The following is a 20106-nucleotide window of genomic DNA, read 5'->3' on the forward strand; positions in this document are numbered from 1 at the left end:
CCACAGCTATCCTGACAAGATATTCCGAGAAGCGGTGCTGAGTGCAATCAAGAGTACATAACCCCCGGGGTTATGTACTCTTGGTGCAATGCATTGTGAAACTGACCAAGCGCATCTAACGTCTAAACTTTAATGGTAGTTCGCCACTGAGTTGACTACTTTCAGACTCCATGTAGGTCGGAGTACATCTGGCTTAAAAGTTGACAACAACGGCGCACGCACATAAGCAACGGCCACCTTACCTGTACTGTAGCAGTACTTCCGAGTTACCGTATGGGAGTTCCCTCACTGTGTGTGCAATAGCAGCCTCATCGGACCAGATCAATGCGACGCGGACAGTCCGACACTGAGGAGGACATTGAAGAAGTCAGAGACAGGAAGAATGGTTGATTTACAAATCAACTAGCAAGGCTGCACACCCACGAAGTTCCACTCACCATTGTGCCGTCCTTCTTGGAATGCAGAAATAACGCTTCTTCTCGAGAACGCAGCCTGTGACAGAGAAAAAGGAAGGAGCATCGCCATCGGCATTGGTCCTCTTCTATCATCGATTGCCGATTTGCACAGTTCACTCTAACAAGACTGAGGACGTTCAAGAACTCCCCATCCATACCATCATTGGAGTAAGAGGAAAGGTCAGATTGCCCAGTTCCACCCAGCATTCCTGCATGCCAGGATAGATGTGCTGCCCTCCGCCCCTCCCTTCTACTGCCTGAAAAGGGCAACATATGTGACAGCGTTCACCAGTACAGTCGGAAGAGAACATGGGAGAAGGCAAAAAAGGGCAACACACATGAATCCCTTATAAACAAGCAGTGGCGATTCTAGCACCAGCAATGTTTATTGTTGGACTTACATCCCAGCCATTGCCGCCGGATTCAGCGGCTTCTTCTTCTTCGTCTCCCATCTTGGAAGCACTCCTTCCCGTAAGTTCAGTCCTGGGAGTACAGTCGAAGGAGGACGGAGGAAAAGGCAAAAAGGCAACACACATGATTCCCTTATAAGCAAGCAGTGGCAACTCTAGCACCAGCAATGTTGGACTTACATCCCAGCCATTGCTGCCGGATTACCACGCTTTTTCTTCGTCGTCTTCCAGTTCCCAGGTTCCATCTTGCAAATACTCCTTCCCGTAAGTAAGTGCAGTCCTGGCCTGGGTGGATGCGCAGTACATTGACGATGGCGGAGATGGAGCAGGTCAGGGAGCCCTACAGGTCCCGAGAGCAGAATGCGGCCAAATTCGGGACGATGCCGGACCCCAGTCAGTATGAAGTAGCGAATTGCGGATCGCCACGTGCACGTAGATTGGGGTCGCGGGGTCATATTCCACGGGCACTACTCGTACGTTGCTCCAAAAAAGGGCACTGCACTGTTCCACAGTAGATGTTAGCGGTCCCCAAAGGCCCTTGGTAGGCCGGTTATTGGGTCACGTGTCAACAAAGCGTCAACAACGTGTCAACAAAGTGTCGACCACGTGTCTTTAGCGGTACACTAATTTTGGTGTCCCCAAACTGAAAACATCGAGCACCAGTATGGAAAGGCTTTAGACAGAAAGCCTTTCCAATATTGACATTGTAGCGTCTGCGCGGTTTTCCAATATTGACATTGTAGCGTCTGCGCGGTTGGGCGGTTGCGCATGCATGCACTTCACTCTAGTGACCAAAGTCGCGAAGGATGTGCCCGATTCGACTGTGCGAAAGAGTTAAAAACCCATACATTACTGTCATTAGACATGGTTAGCATTTTACCGTTCACGCAATTTTCGACAGCCGGCGTGTAGAGGGCGAGTCTACTGGTTTTCGTGTGTTTTCGAGACACAGTTTAGCAGTTCGGCTTCTGAGTCCTGACTCTTGATGCAATGCTCGACTTGTGAGTTGTGACGTAGCTCTAACTTGAAACCTCACTGTTTCGCTCTCCCGCTAAACATGTCTTTCCATCGTCGAAACGATACTAAACCGACGGTATTTTGGGTGTTGGGTACGAGTACCGTTGGATCTAGCGTGAACGGTAAAATGCCATGTCTTCACACACACACAAAACGGTATAGGCCGACAGTGGAAAATAGCGTGAACGGTAAAATGCCATGTCTATACACACACACACAAAACGGTATAGGCCGACAGTGGAAAATAGCATGAACGGTGAAATGCCATGTCTACACACACACGAAAACGGTATAGGCCGACAGTGGAAAATAGCGTGAACGGTAAAATGCCATGTCTACACACACACAAAACGGTATAGTCCGACAGTGGAAAATAGCGTGAACGGTAAAATGCCATGTCTACACACACGCACAAAACGGTATAGGTCGACAGTGGAAAATAGCGTGAACGGTAAAATGCCATGTCTACACACACACGAAAACGGTATAGGCCGACAGTGGAAAATAGCGTGAACGGTAAAATGCCATGTCTATACACACACACACACACACAAAACGGCATAGGCCGACAGTGGAAAATAGCGTGAACGGTAAAATGCCATGTCTATACACACACACACACAAAACGGTATAGGCCGACAGTGGAAAATAGCGTGAACGGTAAAATGCCATGTCTATACACACACACAAAACGGTATAGGTCGAAAGTGGAAAATAGCGTGAACGGTAAAATGCCATGTCTACACACACACAAAACGGTATAGTCCGACAGTGGAAAATAGCGTGAACGGTAAAATGCCATGTCTACACACACACAAAACGGTATAGGCCGACAGTGGAAAATAGCGTGAACGGTAAGATGCCATGTCTACACACACACAAAACGGTATAGGCCGACAGTGTAAAATAGCGTGAACTGTAAAATGCCATGTCTATAGACACACACAAAACGGTATAGGTCGACAGTGGAAAATAGCGTGAACGGTAAAATGCCATGTCTACACACACACACACACAAAACGGTATAGGTCGACAGTGGAAAATAGCGTCAACGGTAAAATGCCATGTCTACACACACACACAAAACGGTATAGTCCGACAGTGGAAAATAGCGTGAACAGTAAAATGCCATGTCTATACACACACACAAAACGGTATAGGTCGACAGTGGAAAATAGCGTGAACGGTAAAATGCCATGTCTACACACACACAAAATGGTATAGGCCGACAGTGGAAAATAGCGTGAACGGTAAAATGCCATGTCTACACACACACACAAAACGGTACAGGCCGATAGTGGAAAATAGCGTGAACGGTAAAATGCCATGTCTATACACACACACAAAACGGTATAGGCCGACAGTGGAAAATAGCGTGAACGGTAAAATGTCATGTCTACACACACACAAAACGGTATAGGCCGACAGTGGAAAATAGCGTGAACGGTAAAATGCCATGTCTATACACACACACAAAACGGTATAGACCGACAGTGGAAAATAGCGTGAACGGTAAAATGCCATGTCTACACACACACAAAACGGTTTAGGCCGACAGTGGAAAATAGCGTGAACGGTAAAATGCCTTGTCTATACACACACACAAAACGGTATAGGCCGACAGTGGAAAATAGCGTGAACGGTAAAATGCCATGTCTATACACACACACAAAACGGTATAGGCCGACAGTGGAAAATAACGTGAACAGTAAAATGCCATGTCTATACACACACACAAAACGGTATAGGTCGACAATGGAAAATAGCGTGAACGGTAAAATGCCATGTCTACACACACACACAAAACGGTATAGGTCGACAGTGGAAAATAGCCTGAACGGTAAAATGCCATGTCTACACACACACAAAACGGTTTAGGCCGACAGTGGAAAATAGCGTGAACGGTAAAATGCCATGTCTACACACACACACAAAACGGTATAGGCCGACAGTGGAAAATAGCGTGAACGGTAAAATGCCATGTCTATACACACACACAAAACGGTTTAGGCCGACAGTGGAAAATAGCGTGAACGGTAAAATGCCATGTCTATACACACACACAAAACGGTATAGTCCGACAGTGGAAAATAGCGTGAACGGTAAAATGCCATGTCTACACACACACAAAACGGTATACATGTAGGTCGACAGTGGAAAATAGCGTGAACGGTAAAATGCCATGTCTATACACACACACAAAACGGTATAGGCCGACAGTGGAAAATAGCGTGAACGGTAAAATGCCATGTCTACACACACACACAAAACGGTATAGGTCGACAGTGGAAAATAGCGTGAACGGTAAAATGCCATGTCTATACACACACACAAAACGGTATAGGCCGACAGTGGAAAATAGCGTGAACGGTAAAATGTCATGTCTACACACACACAAAACGGTATAGTCCGACAGTGGAAAATAGCGTGAACGGTAAAATGCCATGTCTACACACACACACAAAACGGTATAGGCCGACAGTGGAAAATAGCGTGAACTGTAAAATGCCATGTCTACACACACACAAAACGGTATAGTCCGACAGTGGAAAATAGCGTGAACGGTAAAATGCCATGTCTACACACACACACAAAACGGTATAGGCCGACAGTGGAAAATAGCGTGAACTGTAAAATGCCATGTCTACACACACACAAAACGGTATAGCCGACAGTGGAAAATAGCGTGAACGGTAAAATGCCATGTCTACACACACACACAAAACGGTATAGGCCGACAGTGGAAAATAGCGTGAACTGTAAAATGCCATGTCTACACACACACAAAACGGTATAGCCGACAGTGGAAAATAGCGTGAACGGTAAAATGCCATGTCTACACACACACACAAAACGGTATAGGCCGACAGTGGAAAATAGGGTGAACGGTAAAATGGTAACAATGTCTATAGTATTGAGAAACACACGCTAGACTCGACCAACTCACATACAATGTACATGTACCTCTAATGACATGACGTAATGGTAGTCTGCTGGGCTGCCATATCGCAGAACAAGACCATCTCTGCATTCACTGTTTGACAGCTAGAACCCAGGAGCCTTCAGTGAACGGCAGGTGCATGGTTAGTCTGCTGAATACTCCAGACTCGAGGACCTGGTTCATGGCACGATGCAGACTTTCAGAGAATGTGCTGATGACACAACGTCACCGTAGCAGCAGCAGCAGCAGCAGCACCCTGAATATGGGCTATCTTCACTGCCTACCTTCCTTGGTGTTCATATGACTGACGGTGGACAGCGAAGTTCTAAGCTGTGGACATTTAGTCATGATGTTGTAGAGGTGAGGGATGGTGAGGAACGATACAGCGTACCCAGTTCAGTGGGATCAAGCATACCAAGACAGCTTTCTGGACATGGGAAAGAGAAGAGATGGTGGAGACCAGTGTCAACAGGTTGTTCTGTCAGGTTTGTTAGATCTTTGCATGCGGATGACATGCTCTACGGGTGTCATGACTTGGGCACGCTGGAAACCATGCGTGTCTGTAAGTTTGTATACTTGGTGATGGTTTGGCCTAGAGAGCGCGATACATGTGGTGCTTTTCAAGCACAATCTTCACGAACTGCTGACCCACTCTTCATTTACTGACTATAATATTTACTTGACGACACTTGATATAATTATGTAGTAGGTTTAAAATAATTTTTGACAATAGAATGACTTTCAAGACCAACATTCTCTTCACAGTGTGCTCATAATGACAGGTGAGGAGCATGGAATACTTTCCTGCAGGCAAACTACATCTCGCTGGATCACATGCAGCACATCCTGACCTGCACTTTCACCCTGGTCACGTATTACTTCTGTTGACTGCACCCATTTGCTTCAGAGCGCACTTCAACCCTGCTGCAGTCAACCCTGCCATTGGTGCACTAAAAGTCGGTCGTTGGTAGCGCAAGGCAGGAGGTCTCTGTATCCGGAGCAGTTTCTGTGTAGAACTGTCCGTAGAAAGAAAACGGCCGTTAAAGATAGGTGGTCGCTAACACCAGAGGTCGCTTGCAACAGGTTTTATTTTATCTGTTATACACACTATGTAATAATGAATGAACTACTAGTACAACCCATCTTCTCCTGTTGGTTGACATCATGTAAAAAGGGGGGGGGGACCACCGTGTTGGGAAACAGTGACCTTACTACAACCATCCTCGGTTGGTGCAACCCTGGTCTTTACGACCATCTGAACCGTATGAGTGTTAGACTCGGGTCTGACTCTGCTTGTTCTAAGGGTGGTCTTAGTTTTCTTGTTGTTGTACCGTCAGTTGTGTATTCGTTGTTCGATCCTGGATGTCTTGTTGATACTCAGTCCTCATACAATTTGTAGCTTCTGATCTGAATTGTTCTTCTTACTTCTCTTTTTATACTCATTTTCCAACTCCTGGCCCCATGACGTCACTCTCTCAGCTCATCATCAGACAACAGTTAGTGTCACCACCATGTCACTGTCGTTTGCACGTGACACTGCTGCTCTGACAATCTCTGACAGCTCGCTAGATCAGATTGTTACAAACTAAGAAAGTGTTGCAGGCTGGCATCAACACCAGCGTCTTAGGTATACAGGCGTACAAGCCACATGAAAGCAACATTCCATTCATTCATCTCGAGAACGTTATGGTCTACTGCAGGCCCATACGACATCTAGACAAGAACACGAAATTGAGAAAGATTGCAACCACGACCAAACAAACATCTACCTTGGATGAATAATAGAAAGGAGGAGATTGACGAGAAACATCAAGAGACTGTCCGATGGAGATTGGGGGAGAGAGAGATAGATAAATAGATAGATAGATAGATAGATAGAGAGAGAGAGAGAGAGAGAGAGAGAGAGAGAGAGAGAGAGAGAGAGAGAGAGAGAGAGAGAGAGAGAGAGAGAGAGAGAAAGAGAAAGAGAGAGAGAGAGGGAAAGAGAGAGGGAAAGGGAGAGGGACGGAGAGGTAGAGGGAGGGAGAGCGAGAGAGAGAGAGGGAGAGAGAGAGGTAGAGGGAGAGAAGGGGAGAGAGAGAGAAAGTGAGAAAGAGAGAGAAACAGGGACAGAGACAGGGACAGAGACAGGGAGCGAGATAGAGAGACTACCTAGACTTGTCCACTCTCTGTGGTGAGTGGTGCTGTCCAGTAGACACACATTGAACATTTATCCCAGTCGAAGTGGTGTCTATCAATCGTGCCAATCATCCTTCGTTGCCGTTGGGGCGAAGCGATCCGTTGCCCAGGAGCAGTTGCGAGGCACAAACAGCAACGCATGAAACATCATGTGGATAATGTAGACAGTAGCAGTAGGAGACTACCACCATTATCTGGCAAACTCTACTTGAGCATGCAAGCAGCATGTAAACACAGCAAGATCATCATCCACCAGAAAACCTCGCATGTCCTATACAACCCAGTGTATGTTCCAGAGCCGGGTGAGCCGGGTAATCGACCCGGTTGGGCGGCGCTTGGACCCGGTTGAAAATATAGTACAGGGTAACCTGTGACCCGGTTGGTACTTTGCACGTTCGAACTTTGAAAGGACTGACTACGTGGCTTGTAACGTTATGTGTGACAGATCATGCAGAGGCGCGCGTCGAAGTGAAAGTAGTCAGTAACCGGTGTGTGCACGTGCTCAGTTTGAGCTTGATCGTTGAGGTGTTGTTTTTGGAAATGGAGCCTCCAGCGAAGAGGCAAATACACGGGGAGGTCACTGAGCTGAGTTAAAGCATGTGACTCGGCTGGTGAGACAGCGCCAGGTACATGTGTACCCGGCTCCGACCCGGTTGAAATGGTTGCGACAGCCAGGTACACGTGTACCCGGCTGTCCTACAATCCTACAGTAGAGCAGACTCTGCAATCCTATACTATAGCCGATGCGCACTGTACATCCAACATTGCACTGTGCTTTGCTGCGTGATGTTCGTCGTATGGTCAGGCCTTTGCTGAAGATGTGCGTGGGCTTATCCAGCCAGGTCCAGGTTCCTCAGTAACATGTGGATATCATGCTTATCCTTGTCCTGTCCTCAATGCCCAATGAAGTTGTACAGAACAAGAGGACGAGAACAATCTTAACCCGTCCACGTCTCCACACTGCGCTCTTTGCCTACGTTCACAACACCACTCCATACGTAGCGAGGAATGTCCTTCTTAGGTAGATGTTCCATATCCTCCAGACAGCTGAGCTGTTTCGCTCTGAAGAGTGCGTATACAAGTTGAAGTAATACAACACAGAACTCTGTAATGTAACCTGTAGTCCCCTACGTCTTGATGTTGTTGATGTTGATGTTGATGTTGTTGTTGTTCTCTTCCTTTCTATGAAGGCATCTGCACTTTCATTAAAAAAAATAAAAATAAAAAACTCATTGTTATGATAGGCAGGTAGGTGGAATTGTAGACCATGCCAATCTTAGAATCCTTTTGTTATAGACCAAAAGAGTGTGTCGACAAATCAACAGAGATACAAACAAGCTGCACGTAAAAGATGCCGGTCATAGATAAAAAGAAATTTTAAAAAACCAAGTCTGGTCGACACAGATCTCAGCACACCAAGGCTGGTCGACACAGCTCTCAGGACACGAAGGGTGGTCGAGACAGCTCCCAGCACACCAAGGCTGGTCGACACAGCTCTCAGCACACTAAGGCTGGATGACACAGCTCCCACCACATTGATCAAGGAGAAGATTGTGCAAAAAGTGAATGTCAAATGATGCCGCTGTCGGATGATCACCGAAATGCGTCAAACTTGCAGTTACAGCTACACCGCCTTTCTTCTCCGCTTCGCTATGCGTATAAATAAAGGTAGATTTTTTAAATAATACATATACAGACGTATAAAGTGGCGCTTTCTGACTGTTTATCATCTTTTTACAGTCGTGGGTAGTTGCTGCATACATGTAACTCGTTCTCATGTGTTTCTTCTCTTTTTTCAGACAGATGTTTCGTCGTTCTAAGCAACAGCGTCATTGGATAAAATTTAATAATGAAGGGCACTGGTTGGTGCCATGAGTTGAGTGTGAGTTGGTACTGGAGAGATGAGGTGAGAATGTCTAGGCGATAACATATCCTAGTAAGTGGTGGAGGTGTGTTGCAAGGCAAGTTGTGTGGGTTGATACAGGTGAGAAGAAGTAAACCTTAAGTGTAGAAGAATAAACAATAGGAGGACAGAGAAAGTGTTTTTACTCCGAGTTTCACGCACTAAGCGATCATCAGAAAGGAGTATAGATTAGTAGTAGGTATTGATATACGTGGAAGCTGAACTCGTCCACTTACCATAGTGGCTGGCAAACACGGACACACTCAAGCATCAACACCAGCATAAGATCCTTACGCAGCGCTGCAGGAGGTCTGATGTATGTCCATCACGTGACATATTCCAATGTTCCTCCCAAAATACATCAAGAACCTGGCTTACACTCAACGCTACCAATGCCATTCCGGACAACTCTACACGTACACATCGGTATTCGATGGAAAGTCGCTGGGGAGAGGACGGGAACAGATATTGGGGGAACCTTGCATGCTATCAAATCAGAATGTAAGTTTAAGAAAAGGAGAAAAGTACCACCACGGGACATCGACCCGGCAGAGAGATCTATCAAAGGCTTCATACTGGACATGGAGCGCGTCATGAGAACAATGGGGAAATGTCAGAATCACATTTGTGCTCTCACATTTGTGCAATTGTTGATTTTGGTCCTGAATTGTCCTCCCTGTTGCTTTGCTACCGTCCTCCTCCTTCCTCCACCTTTTTTTCTTAATTGGCCTCATTATGGCATTCGCTTCCATGTAATTGGGCTTGTAGCCCGTGTGTACCTGCGAATTCAAATAAAAATATACATACATACATAATAGGTGATTCACACGACGCGTAAACTCACGTGTGTGGCACTCTTTTTACTGGTGTGAGCCAAGCGCGTGCAAAATATTGATAAACTTGCTCTCGGCTCCGTTTGTCCTTTGCGCGCGTGTAAAAACAGCGAACGTACTTGAGTATGGTACTAAAGTTACATAACTACACAGCTGCGTGCGAGGTACGCACGGGTCTGTTGTCTGTGTGAATCCGATGGGCAGCTTGTCCTCTTTTACACAAACGTGTTTTCGTTCATCTTCACGTCGTGTAAATGTAGCGACCTGACTCACTGAGTATAACGTCATTCTACAAACGCATGCGCAAGAAATAAAATCATTCTCGTTGGTCACAACTTCTTCGTTGTCCGGTTGGCCAAAGTAGCCGTCGTCTAGGGCCCGACGTAAAACCCTAAATTTATCCTGTAAAACCAACATCTCCCACGCATGCCGTCACCTGATAAAGGAAGTACGAGAGCGTGAAGATATTGTGGTAACCCGAATTGATGAAGGAGGTGAAATGGTGATGACGAAGACATGCAAACACTCTACAAGAAGTTCCTTGTCGACTCAAAAACAACATTCTGTAAACAAATCACTTCAAACTCAACAACATACTGTAAACAAATCACTTCAAATTCAACAACATACTGTAAACAAATCACTTCAAATTCAACAACATACTGTAAACAAATCACTTTAAACTCAACACCTACTGCCTAACATCAGTCGACCTCAAAGAGCTACTCAGACTACTTCTACACAACAACGTGTTCCAGCACCCAATCCTTGGAACATTCAAGTAGATAAAGGGGTTGGCAATGGGTAGCCAACTCAGTGGCACATTAGCCATTGTCATCATGGATCACTTTGAACAACATAACATCTACCGAGACATCTGACAGAAAAATGGAACAGCATTACATTTATGCCTCCCAAAGTGTCGTGGGCCGTGGGCAACTGCTCTTACAGATATCCCATGTGGGTGGCTTTACTCCAGTCTCCATACAGAACTGCAGAATAGTATTGACAGCGTCATGGCAGGTGATCCGCCATACCTGCCCATCCTGGACAATGGAACTGAGCTGTTCCAGAGGTACACCAACAGACACAAAGTCAGTCTCTACTGCGTCCTTACATCATTTCACTTTATATTGTCTAGGTGCAGGTCTTGCATACCCATAGAGACATGCCCCCCCCCCCTGCTCCAAATACACTCAGACATTAGCCCCCCCCCCCCCCCCTGCTCCAAATACACTCAGACATGAGCCCCCCCCCCCCCTCCCAAACCCCACACATACACTCAGACATGAGACCACCCCCCCCCCCTCCAAAACCGCACACATACCTGCCCTCATACAAACATGAACCCACACACAAGCAAGTAGAAAATGCTGGAAGAAACACACATCCACAAACACATACAACACAGAGTGTCGTTGCTAGCAGAAAAACGCACGCACACCCAGACATAAACACAGAGTGTGGTTGCTTGCACAAACACACACACACACACACGCACACACACACACTGCTACTACTACTACTACTACTACTACTACTACTACTACTACTACTACTACTACTACTACTACTACTACTACTACTACTACTACTACTACTACTACTACTACTACTACTACTACTACTACTACTACTACTACTACTACTACTACTACTACTACTACTACTACTACTACTACTACTACTACTACTACTACTACTACTACTACTACTACTACTACTACTACTACTACTACTACTACTACTACTACTACTACTACTACTACTACTACTACTACTACTACTACTACTACTACTACTACTACTACTACTACTACTACTACTACTACTACTACTACTACTACTACTACTACTACTACTACTACTACTACTACTACTACTACTACTACTACTACTACTACTACTACTACTACTACTACTACTACTACTACTACTACTACTACTACTACTACTACTACTACCATAGTATGACTGCCCATTGGACAATGTCACCCCCGGAGGGGGCCAGAGTTTGGAGGGCACCGTCATTGGCAGGACTTCTGGTGCCTCGTCAAATCTTGCTGTCGTCGGAAACGCTTCGGGCAATGCATGCAGATCAGCAGATCAGGCAGTGATTCCCTATCGGCTGCAGCAAGACGTTTTCCACGGTTGCAGTTATGGCGGTTAAAACCAGCCCGGGACTTGAAGCAGCGATTGCACACACACACACACACACACCTGTCCTGTAGAGCCACTGCCACAGGGGTCACGTGGGCCCCGGAGGGGCATCAGAGAGGAAGATGGAGCACGCAGCCTGATGACGCCGGAGATGGTGGGGCAAACGGAACCGGCGAGAACACACGCATACATGGCTGAACGAATTACGCTGCTGGGCAGTCGGGCGCGGGCCAGTCCTCGAGCACCGGTGACGACCGCGGCCTTGCACAGACCGAAAGCAGCGGGCACACACAGCACAGTGCGCAGCACAGCAGGCATCCTGCACATAGACTTGCCGGGGCTCGGGAGGCTGAGGCTGAGGTGCGGAACAGCGGTGAACAGCTAGACCACCCTTGCTGCGAAACCAACGCCCACAATCTCCACAGTGACAAGCCCCTCGCTGCTCAGCAATCGGCTTTGCCCGCTCAACCACACATTTGTGGCGAGCACGATCTCCAGGGCGCGAGAATGACCGATTGCAATCCGCACATACCACTGGGTCAGGCTGAGGCACATTCTCCACAGGCTCGGCGTACATAGTCCGCCAGTCAGCACGGGACTCACAGGCGATAGGGTACCATTCCTTGGTGAGGCTACGAACTCTTAAGTCGGAGACAACGCAATCCTTCCAGCGCTCGCGAGGGCCATGTGCTGGGCGACGTGTGAGAAGTGAGCCAAACAGGATCTGTCTCGGCATCCGGCTACTGTCCATTCGAGCAACATGGCCCAGCCACTCTAGGCGACGCTGTTCGACCTTCACGCAGATGGTATCAGAGTCACCCCACATCTCCAACAGTTGGGCGTTGGTCGTGTGATTATTCCAGCAATCTCTGCGGGACACACCCAGGATGGAACGGATGCACCGCATATGAAAGACTGACATACGTCTGAGATCGTGTTGCAATGGTGTCCAACACTCTGACCCATAGAGGAGGAGCGACAGCACACATGCATTAAACACACACCTCTTGGTATGCAAATCAAGGTCAGGATTGCTGAAGATGGTTCCTTGCAAGGCGCCACAAGCACGAGAGGCATGCGCAATCCGAGCAGTGATGTCCTGTGTCGACCGGCCACCGCGATGGATGAGAGATCCCAGATACCGGAACTCCGAAACACACTCGATGACCGTGCCAGCTAGCTCGATTGGAGCGCAGTCCCCAGGCGAAACATCCCTACCTGCAACCAAGAACTGTGTCTTGGTAGCGCTAACTTTAAGCCCAAACTCAGCTGCGGTCGTGTCAAACACTGCAAGTGCCGTCTCCGCCCCTGCACGAGTCGTCGCGAAAAGTGCTGAGTCGTCTGCAAACTGTGACTCAGTGGCAATGGCAACCGGATCCGTCCTGGTAGGCTTGCGGTAAAGGTTATTGTCACCATCACAATGCCGGAACTCAAAACCAATACCGGGTACATCTCGGACTCGTCGCTGCCACACAGTCACCACCGCCCATATGAAGATGTTAAACAGCACAGGTGCCATGGTGCACCCCTGACGGAGACCATTCGTGACGCGGATAGGGTCAGTTGCCGTGTTCTCTACCCGAACCACCGCCTACATGTCACACATACACACACACACACACACACACAGACACACACCGAGACATAAACACAGAGTGCGGTTGCTTGCACAAACACCCACCCCCCCCCCCCCCACACACACACACCCACACACACACACACACGCACACATGCATACACCTTGAACCTTGAACGCCCATTGCCGTAGCAATAACAGGGATGGCTTCCTCACACTGAGGCTTTAAACCGGAAATCTGCAGTATGGCGCATGTCACTTGAGGTCACCAAGACGACAGAACACTCTCTGTCACAGCGGTAGTTAGGGCACGGGATGTCTGGGGCTTCCTTCTTCACCCTTTGTTGACCATACTGAAACCAGGTAGATCTCTCCGGCACTGTGTCATACCAGTCCACCTCAGACATACCGATGACAGTGAAGTCCGAGGACACAACATCCCGCCAAGGCTTCTTGGGACCATATTGCGGGCGGTTGCAAGGCAGTTCAACGAACAGCGGCATGATCTGTTGGGCAGACAGGTCTCCTTCATCCGTGCAGCATGACCAAGCCACTGCAGGCGGTGCTTCCTGATCGCATCGGCCATGTCGACGTCCACCCTGCCAGCTCAATCAGCGGGGCCGACAACAATCTCTCCTCCCATTGCTCATGACGAGAGATACCGAGAATTGCGCGAATACACTGATGGCGAAAGGTTCGGAGTCGGCGAATACGATTCACCTTTATGGGCCATGTCTCCGCACCGTAGAGAAGAGCAGAAATGACAATAGCACGATACACCAGCAGCTTGGTGTGGACCGAGACATTTACGCACTGTAATATTGGAGACCTGAGAAAACCCAACAGCCCGGACGCCTGCGCCAAACGAGCAACGAGGTTCGCCTCCACCATTCACACACACACACATATAAAAACACAGACACACACACAACTACCCCCTTCCTTCACACACACACGCACACATAAACACACACATATAAACACACATAAACACACACATAAACACAAAGTGTGGCTATATGCACAAGCACTCATACACAACCATACAAAGCACAAATTGTGGTTGCTTGCACAATCACGCACACACACGCCGATTGAAAGACGGGGTGCGGTTGCTTTCACAAACTTCACACACACACACACACAAACACACATACACACACATACACACAAACGCACCCCCCCCCACACACACACACGCACACACACACGCACGCACACACACACTCACACACCCACCCACGAAACCACACACACACACGAACACACACACACACGAACACATACACACTCTCTCTCTCATACACACACACACACACACACACAAACACTCACACACACAGACGCACGCGCGCACGCATGCAAGCACTCACGCACATACACACTAAAACACAGAGTGTGTTTGCTTGCCCAGACTCTCATACACCCAGAGTATAGTTGATTGCACAAACACCCACAAACCCAGCCATAAACACAGGGTGTGGTTGCTTGCACGTAGGCACACACACACACACACACAGACACAGACATACACACACAAACTCACACACACACACACACACACACACACACACACACACACACACACACACACCAGTTCTGTCCTGTAGAGCCACTACCACTAGGGTCACGTGGGCCCCGGAGGGGCAGCAGAGAGAGAGAGAGAAAGAGCACGCCACCCGATGGCGCTCCAGATGCGAGACTAGTCGGAACCGGCGAGAGCAGATACACATATGCCGGAACTTGTCCCGTTCTCTGGCCGTTGGTCACACACACACACGCACACACACACACACCCCACAGGCACACAATGTCCACGAGCAAAAACAACCACACGAAGAAAGTGTAGGCGATTGACCACCCACACACACACATGCTAACAAGGTGTTGGCGTAAACGTGCTCTTAAACACACACAAGCGCAAACACAATCGCGCACGCAGACGTGCACATGATCGTACCCATGCACACGCGCAGGCGCACACACGCTCAAGCACACAAAGTGAGGTTGCTGGCGCACGTACACACACTTGTGCAGACACGCACACCTGGTCCTGGTCCTAGGCTGGTAAGCACTGCCATTATGGTCACGTGTCCCCTTTGTGGGGCCGACAACATGGAAACGACGAGCGACGGCCGAAAGTCGGCAGTCTGCCAAGAGATCAGGAACCATGTTCAATTGGCACCACGAGAGAACCATCTCTGGCAGCTATGGATTTGGAAGCCACGAGTAGAGCGGCAGCACCGACCACATGCCCCACAGTGGGCCTTACAACACACACACACACACACACACACACACACACACACACACACACACACACACACACACACACACACACACACACACACACACACACACACACACACACACACACACACACACACACACACACACACACACACACACACACACACACACACACACACACACACACACACACACACACACACACACACACACACACACACACACACACACACACACACACACACACACACACACACACACACACACACACACACACACACACACACACACACACACACACACACACACACACACACACACACACACACACACACACACACACACACACACACACACACACACACACACACACACACACACACACACACACACACACACACACACACACACACACACACACACACACACACACACACACACACACACACACACACACACACACACACACACACACACACACACACACACACACACACACACACACACACACACACACACACACACACACACACACACACACACACACACACACACACACACACACACACACACACACACACACACACACACACACACACACACACACACACACACACACACACACACACACACACACACACACACACACACACACACACACACACACACACACACACACACACACACACACACACACACACACACACACACACACACACACACACACACACACACACACACACACACACACACACACACACACACACACACACACACACACACACACACACACACACACACACACACACACACACACACACACACACACACACACACACACACACACACACACACACACACACACACACACACACACACACACACACACACACACACACACACACACACACACACACACACACACACACACACACACACACACACACACACACACACACACACACACACACACACACACACACACACACACACACACACACACACACACACACACACACACACACACACACACACACACACACACACACACACACACACACACACACACACACACACACACACACACACACACACACATAACCATCATAGCAACCTGTTTTAAATCCAATTCTCCATGATTACACAAACTATGACAAAAAATAAACAAAATTACATATAGAACATTGTAAACACACATAGAAATTACTATCAGTTCATAAATCAATGATGAAAAAACAACATAGCATAGCAGTAGCAGCAGATATGATTATAGGCATGAAAACATCAGAAATCTATTCACAACAGTCCTCAACATTAGAGTAGTAAGCAGGCAAGCAGCAAGCAAAAACATAATATGTACAAGAAGAAAAGCAGGCAAAAAAACATATCGATGGTCAGGGTTTAGGGGTAGGGGGTATACAGGGGAACAAGACAATACAAAACTTTACATTCTCTCAAGAATTTACAACAAATTTACTGAGTTTACATGACTGTGTGGTCAAATTACAACACAACATACATTGTCACAATCACATCACACTCACACAACCAGTCTACATACTCACATACCACACAAGCCATTCCGACACCCCCTCTCTGTGAACACAGTGACAAGTTGAGAACAAACATTCTCACTCAAGCCACAGTCCTCCACCCACAGTGAACATAACTGTGTACACACCTTCACTGCTTCAATGAATCTCAATTCATCATCCTCACTACCCACAAACACATTCTCATTCAACCACAAATTTTTCAGCTGTGTACATTGCTCCAACATATCACAGAGTACAGACAACGGTGCAGCACCATCACTATACATGTAACTGGCATAGACAGTGTGTACATTCTTACACTGACTAAGTGCACGGCACACCGACACAAAACCACTCACACCAACAGGGTTACCAGTGACACTCACATCCACAAGACTAGCAGACATGGCTGAAGTCACGGAGGACAATGCCTGACCATCATGAATACCATTATACCGTAGATCTAGTACACGTACACTGCTACACCTCTGTAAGCCTGCTGATAAGCTGGGAAATGACTCATCACCAATGCTACAATCGTAGAGGTCGACTTCCTCCAAATCACTACATGTATAGCCACACAGTAAAGAACTGAGAGCAACACATTCATGAGAAGAAAGAGAAACCTCATAGAGATCGAGCTGTGATGCAAGCATAGCACGAAAGAAAGGGTGCGTCCAGTTGCAGGACACACCGTGATACTCTGCATGCTCATGATATGCCACCACAAGATGAACAAACAACCTATGTATAGGAGAAGACTCAGCAGCAGCAACAGCAGCATCAGCTAGACTTACAATGCCAGAAGGAGCAGCTTGCAGGGATTCACGACTCAGCAGCATAGGATGAAGGAGACTCTCGCACGGCCGCGCCAGCTCGGCATCCACCTGAGATAGCGCTTCCAGCAGCACAGTGCCATTTGCAACACTGCCATTCTCCATCCACACCGTCAGGAGAGTCTTTAGGAATAGCGCGTCTGTGGGCTCTCGGCTGATGGGCATGGAACGGCGCACACGTTCCCCACCATGGCCCTCGCCACGGTCATGCCGAGGAATGAGGAGAATGTCGGCGAGGATTGTCATGTGCTCGGCCTTCAGTATCTGGCAAAGACGGTCATGGATCTTTGCTATCTCCATCTCACCGGTCAGGACACTTGAGTCGTTGCGCATGTCCTCGGCTAGCTTAGCGGCGGTGGCAGCACGTCTAGCGGCAGTAGCAGCATGTTTGGTAGCCTTCGTAGTCGCGTTGGAAGACAAAATCTCTATCCCGTGGCAGGCCCATCTGTTAGCTTCCTTGGTGGATTTGCCGGCCTCACTGCTAGGATCCAGTGGTATGGGATCCGCACACTGCACTTGCCATAGCTCCTCCATGATGGTCAGCGACACGTCTTCCGGGCATAGAGCAATGAGAAACTTCCAGAACATTGCCATATGGCCATCGTACGCGCCCAGTCGCCGTACCAGTGCAATGGCGTAATGTCTTTCCTGCACAACGCATTCTGCCTGGAACCATGCCGCCAGGAACTCCTGCAGTGACAGATGGCAGAAGCGGTATTGCCGAGCGTCCGTAGACATTGTGCCCTGGCATGTTTGCAGAAGACCCAAGCTCATGGCATCCTTGCTCAAGTGGGAATTGACGATGTCGGATGTGTTGAACACCATCCTTTTCACCAGCAGCATGCGAAACGCAAAACGCCCCAGTTCCTGTAGCGACTGGACCACTTTGCTGGGTGCCAGTGAAATCGACTCGCAAACCGCACCACCAGCACGCTCTACGACTCGACGCAGTAACGATTCGTACAGGGATGCGCTGCACTTCCACACGGCATTGCTGCTCTTGAAAAGCTCACATGTTAGGGCTGCAAACATGGGAGTTGCCATAAGACATGACACATCCGGCTTGCTTTGCAGCTCTGCCAGCAGAATTTCAGCGCGCTGTCTACCGAGAACCTTTTCTGCATACTCCCTCACGTTCTCCGGTGAGAAACCCAGTACTTGGATCTTCTGCTGATATTTGCCACACTGCGATAGTTGATATGCATCCTGGCATGGACGGCTTGTGACGATCACGTGTGTCTTCACCATGCCCTCACGTTTCAGCAAGTCACTCATGAACAAACTGCAGCTGGCCAAATCACATTCATCCAAGCCGTCCATGATGACACATAGACGGCTTGGAGAATCTTCGAAGTAGTTTGCAAGCTCCAATATCTCAGTCTGCGACAGGCCCTGGCTCGCCAGTTTCACAGCCAACAGCTCAGCAAGACTAGTGGCAGCTCTCACCTCTTTTTTACGAAGCTCCAATCCTACGACAAGATCGAATTCCTCCTGCCATAGTTCGCCTCTGCTCCACAGGTATAGAACCATGAGCAGAAACACTGTGGTCTTGCCACTACCAGCAGATCCGTACGCCAGTACATTCCGTAACACCTTGCCACAGAGATTCGGTCGCTCGGTCGCTGTAGCTGCTGGTGCAGATTTTCCTTTTGAATGGGAAACGTCGTCAACACTCGAACCTGCCGCACGAAACAGGTTTTTCAATTCAATTCGATCGGCTTTGCTAAATTGCACTGCGTGTTCACGTCTCTCGGTGTACGTGGAGAAAGACAACTGCTCGTCAAATTCCGACTTCAATTCCTTCTCGGATACCAATGCCAAATTGACGAATATCTCTTGTAATGGAATTACTGCATCGCCAGCCAGTCCACCACTGATTTGCAATCCAGACTCTTCTGCCAACTCACGTAGCTTTTCCTTCGCTTTCGCTAGTGAGCCAAGGATCGATGTTTGTTGAGCTGAGGGCCCAGCTCCTGTCTTGTTCCCCATCTTATTCTTCAATGAGTTTCTTT

The 20106-nt window shown here is 48.3% G+C and overlaps 1 long non-coding RNA gene across 1 annotated transcript; it reads right to left on the minus strand.

Annotated features, from left to right (window-relative positions):
• Window positions 1-221: 221 nt before the first annotated feature.
• Window positions 222-1046, minus strand: LOC135829613 (uncharacterized). The gene is made up of 3 exons (XR_010555872.1): window positions 857-1046; window positions 438-492; window positions 222-346 (listed from the first exon to the last, which is right to left on the minus strand). It is a non-coding gene; the product is annotated as an uncharacterized LOC135829613 (long non-coding RNA).
• Window positions 1047-20106: the final 19060 nt, after the last annotated feature.

The sequence above is a fragment of the Sycon ciliatum genome, chromosome 13 (assembly GCF_964019385.1).
Source record: "Sycon ciliatum chromosome 13, ocSycCili1.1, whole genome shotgun sequence".
Lineage (NCBI taxonomy): Eukaryota > Metazoa > Porifera > Calcarea > Leucosolenida > Sycettidae > Sycon > Sycon ciliatum.